The 9198-nt window shown below is 40.7% G+C and overlaps 1 long non-coding RNA gene across 2 annotated transcripts; it reads left to right on the forward strand.

The window, feature by feature from the left end:
* Positions 1-250: 250 nt before the first annotated feature.
* Positions 251-2928, forward strand: LOC147256779 (uncharacterized). Of its 2 annotated transcripts, none has more exons than XR_015117403.1 (5): positions 251-276; positions 859-1005; positions 1423-1585; positions 1670-1862; positions 2422-2928. It is a non-coding gene; the product is annotated as an uncharacterized LOC147256779 (long non-coding RNA). The 2 variants fall into 2 exon arrangements; XR_015117402.1 differs by lacking the exon at positions 251-276 and adding an exon at positions 585-705.
* Positions 2929-9198: the final 6270 nt, after the last annotated feature.

Below are 9198 nucleotides of genomic sequence, written 5' to 3' on the forward strand. Positions count from 1 at the left end.
CATGAGAAACACAGCCTCTGGTTGGTCAGTGAGTCAACATTACAGCCTCTGATTGGCCAGTCGACTCAGCCAAAGATCTGCAGTTCATGTCAAGATTAAACCCCCTTGGATTTATCTGTGTATCACATATCCTGGAACTTCAGCTCTTCAGAGATATTTATCTTGACATCTGCAGCATCCTTTGATCTTCAAGCCGCAACACGCACCTGATGAGGTAAAGTTGGCTAATTAACCATTTCTTAAACAAACTGGAAGGGAGAGCATGACAAAATTATGGTATATCTCTTTTATTCATGTTAAAGAGTGGAGGTTGTTAAATTTAACTGTTTTCTTCAGGAGAGTTGAAACAAGCTAGTCAATGAGCTAATTAGCTAAATTGTAATTGTGTCTTTTACATTTTTTTTGAAGACTTGTTTCATTTGTCACGTTGGGGAAGACAGGGCTTTATGACGTGATGACGTGTGTGTAGCAATCATGCTGAACACAGTTCAGAGGAAGCAGCATGAGTGCAAGCCAGCAGGGGTGGGGGAGGGGAGACAGTTCTGCTTAATTACTGCAGCTGTGTGTGCAACCCAAAGGCAACAGTTTCTTCAACTTAAATCGCAGAGACTAGAGTCAGAGAGTTTGTAAATGTTCTCAACACATTTTTCAGCATATATTCTAGATGGTGGAAAATATTAATCTTATATGAGTAATACAGTGCAGGTAATGGTAGTGGAGTGCATTGTTTTGTAGTGATTGCATATTATATGTAGGATAACTTGTCAGGTCTTGATAGGTTGATGAAATAAAATTTGTGTCTGTGAATTGGTCAGTTTAAAGATTTTCTTGTTAACTTCTCATCATCCTCCTGTGTAGATGTCTGGTGATTGACATTGCTGGTTGACATCAAAAACATGTCAAAAAGAAGATACAGAATTTCTCCTGAAGCTGAGGCCGTTCAGTTTATTTTATCTGGGATCGACAAGACTTGTTTAAAGGTCCAATGGATCAATAATTACTAAGGTATGTCAAATATCATTCTCTATGTTGACTGCTGGAATGCTGCAAGAGTTGCAACAAGTAAATGAACTCAAATTTTTTACCAAAAAGGTTACTAGTAATCAGTAAGAATGTGTGGAGTAGTTTTGTAACATATAAACCAAATGAGGAAAGGGTATGATCTGAATGAAGCACTTTGTCTATTTGTAATGAAAAAGGCCAGATTGATAAAGATTTTGGGAGGGCAGATGGAAAGGTTTATATTTTAGAAGCTTTTATTGTTAAAAAAAAAACTTCAGTAGGAACATTTCTTGGAGTTTTCTCTGCACATGTGTTTAATGAAGTGACCATGCCTTGATTTTTAAATATCTAATCAGCTTGAGATGGTAACCCTGGTCTAAATTTGTGTTACTTGACACTAATTAGTAAACTTTGAACTAGGACGTGGTGTATTTACCTGTGCCCCAATTGAGAAGGGATCCTTCGTGGTTGAATACCGTGGGGAGTTGATCTCAGAAAATGAACGAGACAAGAGGCAGAAAAAGTACACAGAGAAGCAAAATGTTTTCCTGTTTGATTTTACATGGGACAATAAAAAATGGTGGTAAGTAAATGCCTAAAATGACCTGCCATTTCATTAATATATGGACTTAGTGCAGAAAACTAATGTTTCCTTGTTCAAATCCAGTATCGATGCCAGCAGTGAAGACGACTCGATGGGTCGACTGGTTAATGATGCCCACCTGTCTGCCAACTGTAAAATGAAAAAGCTGACTGTTCAGTTTAAACCCCACCTTTGCTTGTTTGCCATCAAAGACATCCAGGCAGGCAGTGAAATAACTTATGACTATGGGGAATGTGAGTGGCCATGGCGAGCTCTGGTGAGTAATTGCATTGAAGACCATAAGATGTGTTAAAGTATCAAATGGAAAAAAAGACGTATTTTAATTAAATTAAACTACAAAAAGCTAATTGTAGTTATGTAGATCCATTTATATAAATATGGAGACTGTACTTTCTGAAGCAATTTAAGTGGAAAATGCAAGTCAGAAGCATTGAAACTGTGTTAAGTTGTAGGATTTATTTATTTTTTGGGGTGATTGTAACCTAAATACATCTTGGATCATGTCCTCAAATGTCAAAATCAAACCTGCAGTGTGTGTGTGTTCCCTTGTCCTCATAATGTTGGGTTGCAAATTTTGAACCTCAGGCTGTGAAGGACTTGATTCTGCCTCAGAGGACGTCCTCATATGTCTCATCCCAACTTGGACTGTGTGTGTGTGTGTTCCCTTGTCCTCATATTGTAGTGTAGCTGGTACTGTCGAGTTTTAGAACTCTTCATAGAATCTGGTGGACTGGGTGAACATGGTCATGAGTTTAACCAGTTAGATCTAAAGTTACAAAATGTTTTTGATTGTGTGTTGTTGTGTTTTGTTGCAGACACCAAGTGCTGAGATCCTCACTCAACGTGAGGAGAATGAGGAGAGTGAGGCATCCCCTCCAACTTTCCAACAGATAATGGTTCGAATTGGAATTCACGATCTGTCTCAGTTTGGTTCAGTACATGATTGAGATGTCCTTTGATTGGACCAGACCAGTGAGTTTAGGCAATTGTGACAGCATTAATCAAATTATTACATTTCTTGGAATTGTGTCCTATCGAGAAAACATCATTGCCATCCATGAGCACCAAGAGTGCCTCAAAAACCTGGTACTGGTCTTTTTTGTACTAAAATGCAGAAATTTTGGTTCCTATTCTGATGTCTTTATTCAATTAACCTCCTGCTGATCAGTTTCCATGACTGGATCTCTGGAGGTGTACATCCATTTTTATCAGTGTGGAGTTTAGAGCTTCATTTGACAACATCAGGAGAAGTTAGAAGTCAGAAACATGGACTGTATTGGTGTTCATCCGTCATGTCCTCATATGTCTCATCCCAACTTGGACTGTGTGTGTGTGTTCCCCTGTCCTCATATTGTCAGGTAGCAAATTTTGAACCTCAGGCTCTGAAGGACTTGATTCTGCCTCAGAGGATGTCCTCATATGTCTCATCCCAACTTGGATTGTGTGTGTGTGTGTTACCTTGTCCTCATATTGTAGTGTAGCTGGTACTGTCGAGTTTTAGAACTCTTCATAGAATCTTGTGTCTCTAAATAGATGTTAGAATACATGCAGCAGCTGACTCATAACACATTATGCCAAGCATTGTTCTTCCTATTACTATAAGCATTACATCATGAAAGCGAATGTTTCATGATGTAATGCTTTTCCCCTTCTATTTCCCTTTAGATCTCTACTGATTTATTTTCGGAGTCAGACAATACCGATTATAATGATATTGACTATGTTCCAGCAGCACGTGACAGTTCTTCAGATGCAAGTATTTGCAGGACCAAAGTCAGAAACAAAAAAACTCACAAACCCTCAAAAGACATGCTATTTGGAATAGCAAAGGCACCCAGTGAGATGATCTCTGATTTAAAAGAAACCTAAAACTTTTGGTTCGACACTGACGCGAAGCAGCCATGTAACTTCACTGATGAGTTGCAGCATCAATTCATCAGGATGTTCATCACCCAAAAAGCAAAAATCAAAACGGGAAAAAAATAAATACAAATGTACAACATAACCTAAGAGTTGCACCATTGCCAAGCACAGGCAATAAAAGCAAGTACAATAAGAAACAATATTGTTTGTATTGTAAAAAGGCCATTTCTAAATTGGCAAGACACCTTGAATCTGCCCACAATGACCAGCCTGATGTTGCAATTGCTTTAAGTTTTGAGAAAAAATCCCATAAAAGGAGAGAACTGCTTGGCTGTCTGAAGAAAAGAGGAAACTTTGACCATAATGCTACTGTGGCAAGTTGTGGTGTTGGAGAAATGGCTGCTTGTCGAAGACCCACTGGAGTAAAATCATCAAATCACTACAGTCATTGCAAGTTTTGTCAAGGACTTTATGCAAGAGGTTGCCTTTGGCGACATGTGAAAAACTGCCCAAAGAGGCCCATTGATGGAGAGCCTCCCGTTGGACAAAAACGTATTCATCTCGACTTACCAAAACCAGAGGTAGTACATGAAGCTGTCTGGAAGATAGCCTGTGAAATGAATCAGGATGACATTTCCTTCGTAGTAAGAAGTGAAAGAGACATTCTTAGTCTTGGTGAGTCACTATATAATGCCAGGAAACCACAAGAGAGAAGGAACGATTACATCCGCCAAAAAATGAGAGAGATGGCATGGTTATTAACAACTGCTAGAGCCATCACCCCTTTGAAGAGCACCGAAGACCTTGTTATGCCTCATCACTTCCCCTTTGTGATACAAGCGGTCAGAGATGTGGCTGGTCATGAGTTGGAAAGCAACTCGTACAAAATCCCATCCTTGGCTTTGAAACTCGGGCACAGTTTGGCCAAAGTTGCTGGCATTGTGCAGTGCAATGCCATCATCGGAAATCGCCATGCTGTTGCAGAGTCTGCTAAGCAATTCGCAACCTTATTTGAGAAAAAGTGGGCTGAGTCTATTTCAGCTGCTGCATTGGGTACACTTCAGCAAGCCAAATGGAACAAACCACAGGTGTTACCATTTACACAAGATGTTGCGCTGCTGCACAGGTTCCTTGCTACTGAATGTGCTAAGTGCATCAAGGACATGGAGAAAAATCCCAACTGCACAAGCTTTGGAAATCTGGCCAAAGTGACTTTGACACAGGTAGTACTGTTTAACAGAAAAAGGCAAGGGGAAGTTTCCAAAATGGAGCTCCAGACCTTTACATCCCGGAATCGTACTGAGTTGAATCCTGACATTATGATGTGCCTTAGTGAATTGGAAAGGAAGCTTGCAAAGCACTTTGACAGGGTTGATTCGTGGTAAAAGGTCAAGAATGGTACCTGTGCTTCTCACACCTGATATGATTGCTGCAATGGACCTCCTTGTGAAAAGCAGGCATCAGTGTCAGGTCCACACAGAATATGTGTACTTTTTTGCACGGCCAGGTGTCTTTTCCCATTACAGAGGCTCTGACTGCCTTCGCATGTATGCAAACCAATGTGGTGCAAAGTACCCAGAGGCACTCACATCAACAAGACTGCGGGAACAAGTCGCTACATTGTCCACAGTACTAAATCTAAAAGAAAATGAAATGGATCAGCTTGCCACTTTTCTTGGACATGACATCTGTGTGCACCGAGAATTCCACCGGCTTCCAGAGAGTACGCTGCAACTGGCAAAAATCAGCAAACTGTTGATTGCAATGGAAAAAGGACAACTGTCTGGCCTGCAGGGGAAAGGGCTGGATGACATCAAGATCAACCTTGATGGTAACATTGTATTTTGAAAAATTTCATTTAGCTTCACATATAACACATATGAATGTTCAGCCTTTAAGATAATTTGTCCCTTTCCCCCCTTTTTTTATACCGAGCAAGATGAAGTAGCCACAAGTGATGATGATGATTCCAGTGAAGAAACTATTGACCCACATCAGCCGGTTTCCATTGGGTTTCACAGACAGGAGGAAAGTAACAGCAGTGAAGGTACTGTGGACTGATCAGAGGAAATGCTGAAGGTGACAAACATGACACAGCCAAAGCAAAGACAGTGGATGAGTTTGGACAGTGCAGGGAAGCAAGCTAAGCTGGAGGGACCTTTGGAAAACAATGCAAAAAACTATAATGTTCCTGATTGATTACTTGTGATGTGTTACTGGTACCAGAGAACAAGAAACAAAAGGGTAGATGGGAACCCGTCTTGATGTCAGTGTTTAGACAGTGCATCCTTGATGCATATTCTGTTAGGCTTTAAGACTAGTCTTTTTCCAGGTCATTCTCAATGGTTGTAAATGTCATCAAAAACCCCAGTAGCAGGACATTATAGCAAAAAACTCTTTGTGAATTCAGTTGGGAATCAAGTGCATCCAACTTGAGTCAAAACAAACTAACAGTGTGCAACATGTTGTGAGACAAGATTTGGGAAAGCTATTTCCAAGGAAGATGGTCAGTATAGAATCTAAAGTTATTTTTAAACTGGCAGAATGTGAGTCAATTAACCTTACTGACACTGCAAACAAAATAAGCAGTCACACCTGTTGCATAGATATTCACATTGTTCCATCCATCCATCCATCATCTTCCACTTATTCCTGTTAAGGGTGGCGGGAGGGGGGGTGGAGCCTATCCCAGCAGCTATGGGCAAGAGGCACAGTACACTCTGGACAGGTTGTCAGTCCATCGCAGGGCCAACATATAGAAACAAACAGCCACACCTACGGTCACTTTAGAGTGTCCAATCAGCCTAGTCCTCAGTTGCATGTCTTTGGATGGTGGGAAGAAGCCGGAGTACCAGAGAGAACCCTCATAGGTACAGGGAGAACATGCAGACTCCACACAGAAAGATCCTGTGCCCAAGCTGGGACTCAAACCTGGAACATTCTTGCTGGGGTTGACAGTGCTGACCACTGCACCACCATGCCGCCTATTAACATTGTATTATTACTATTCTAAGGCTCAAGAAATGAGACTCCTCGGAGCGAAAATCATGTTCCTGACTCAACCATGCTGGAGACCATGGAGAGCCCGTCTTCCTCAAGGACACTGGAGAACAAAAACATTGACTCTCAACCAAATGGTAAAATAAAGGCCACCTATTCAAAACTGCTTGAAGAGATTTTTTTTGTGACATCATATCCTTATAACAAATGTAGAGCAATTTTGTGGAAAAGGATAATTTTTGTTTCTATCTATGACAGATCAAAAGAGGAGAAGCAAGTGGAATAATAATGAAGTGAAGGCAGTTGAACAACACCTGCTTCACTTCATAACAACCTGCAAAATGCCGGGTAAAAGGGAATGTGAATCATGCATCCGGGCAGAGCCAGTAGCTCTGAAAAACAGAGACTGGGCTGCTGTCAAATATTATGTACGCAACAAAATCACATCATTGAAAAGGAAGATGAATACATAGACTCCATACTGTAATCAAGGTGCTTAAAATGAAAATTAATTTAATGTTTTTCAGTGTTACTAAATATATTTTTATTTGTGTTCTTTTCCCAACCACTTGTTTCATTCCAGTGCCTGCCATACTTTATTTTCAGAAAATGACAAATTATGTTTCAGATGATTGTTTCATACTGTTCACTGTAATACTCATCTATTGGTAGTCCATGTTGCAAAATAGTTTTGACTACATTATGCCACAATTCTGCACATCGTTAACAAATAAGCTTGTTTACATCAGCTCCGAACGCCTCCATCGGCAGCATCATGGCTATACTGCGTCATTTATGGATCAGTCTGGCTTTCTGTCACACAAAAAATAAAGTATTAAAAGGATTCAGTGATTGTCTGGAGAAGATTTTGTTCCAGCAAACCACCAGCAGTGTAAATGTAATTTTCTGTAGCATTTTGCACTGATACCGATGTGTACTGTAGTCAGTCAACATTTTTGAGTGACTACTCAAAAACTAATGAAATCTATAATTGATGCAGTGCAGCCATGACACAGCTGACAGAGGCTTTGAAACTGATGTTAACAGGCTCATTTGTTAAGGCAGCGCAGAACAGTGTTCCACAGCTGTAGCTTTGTCAACACCGAAATGTAAAAGTGGCCGTACTTAGAGTTGTTTAACTGGTAACTTTTGTTCCTACTCTTTTGAAATCCCTTATGTCAGAAGTCAGTGGTATAGGTTGTGTATAGTAGCCTTTATTAATTTAAATGTGATGTTATTTCCCACTTTATATTGTAAAGTTAACTCAATAACCACTTTCATAGAAACTTGAAGTTTCAACAAGAGTTTAATTGTAAGTTTTTTGTTTTTTTAATGATGGATAAGAGACTTTGCATGCTTCAATTCAGACATGCTTTATCTACTGTTGTCTCTGTTCTGTTCTGGCATAATGTTAATGATTTTGCCAGCAATTAAAAAGGTAAAAAAATGCTAAAGGGGTTCAAAATTTTTATTCACATGAGCATTTACTACAAAAGTCATAAATGCAATACAGTGAGACTTAAAACTTTACGTGGCGTTAATGTGAATATCTGACATTTATTTAGAGGTTACCTGACTGGTGTGCATGGCTATTATGTAGATATTACACAAAAAAAGTAACAGGAGCTTAAAATCCAGACCCTACTCCCTAGTCTTTATAAGTCATGTATACCTGAAAATTGTGTGTATCCATCGGCCTCAAATTTCACCTAAACATGAAATATCTGTGTTATGATGTACTCATAATTAACATAAACCTGACAATGTCCTCACATGTAGCATTAAAATCACTTTACCAAAAGATAGCCTTAGCGAAAATCTCAATAGATGGGTGTACTCATGGATATTTTTGTGACAAACTCTGTGATTTACAGGCCTCTAGGCCTTCGGGAAAGGCATGTTCCCATTTTTCACGGTTCTGTCATACGTACTGATAACTCCTGAAAACACGTATGTGTGTGAACGCGTGTGTGTGAACGCATGTGTGTTTGTGTGTGAACCCATGTTTTTGTGTGAACGCATGTGTGTTTGTGTAAATGCATGTGTGTGTGTGAACGCATGTGTGTTCGTGTGTGAACGCGTGTGTGTGTGTGTGAACGCACGTGTGTTTGTGTGTGAACCCATGTTTGTGTGAACGCATGTGTGTTTGTGTAAATGCATGTGTGTTCGTGTGTGAACGCATGTGTGTTCGTGTGTGAACGCATGTGTGCTCGTGTGAACGCATGTGTGTTCGTGTGTGAATGCATGTGTGTTCGTGTGACCGGTGTGTGTGAACGCATGTGTGTTTGTGTGAACGCATGTGTGTTTGTGTGAACGCATGTGTGTTCGTGTGTGAACGCATGTGTGTTTGTGTGTGAACGCATGTGTTTGTGTGAATGCATGTGTTTGTGTGAACGCGCGTGTGAGAGCGCGTGTGTGAACGTGAATGCATGTGTGTGTGAAGTCGTGTGAACAGATGTATGTGTGTGAGCGCGCGTGTGTGTGAGCGCGCGTGTGTGTGAGCGCGCGTGTGTGTGAGCGCGCGTGTGTGTGAACGCGCGTTTGTGTGAACGCGCGTGTTTGTGTGTGAAGTCGTGTGTGTGTGAACGCGCGTGTGTTTGTCTGAACGCGTGTGTGAGCGTGTGTTTGTCTGAACGCGTGTGTGAGCGTGCGTGTGTGAACGCGCATATGTGTGAGCGCGCGTGTGTGAGAACGCGCGTGTGTGAGAACGCGCGTGTGTGAACGTGAAT

Source organism: Aulostomus chinensis, chromosome 8 (genome assembly GCF_037954235.1).
Source record: "Aulostomus chinensis isolate RoL2024-O1b breed Wild chromosome 8, RoL_Achi_v1.0, whole genome shotgun sequence".
Taxonomy (NCBI): Eukaryota; Metazoa; Chordata; class Actinopteri; order Syngnathiformes; family Aulostomidae; genus Aulostomus; species Aulostomus chinensis.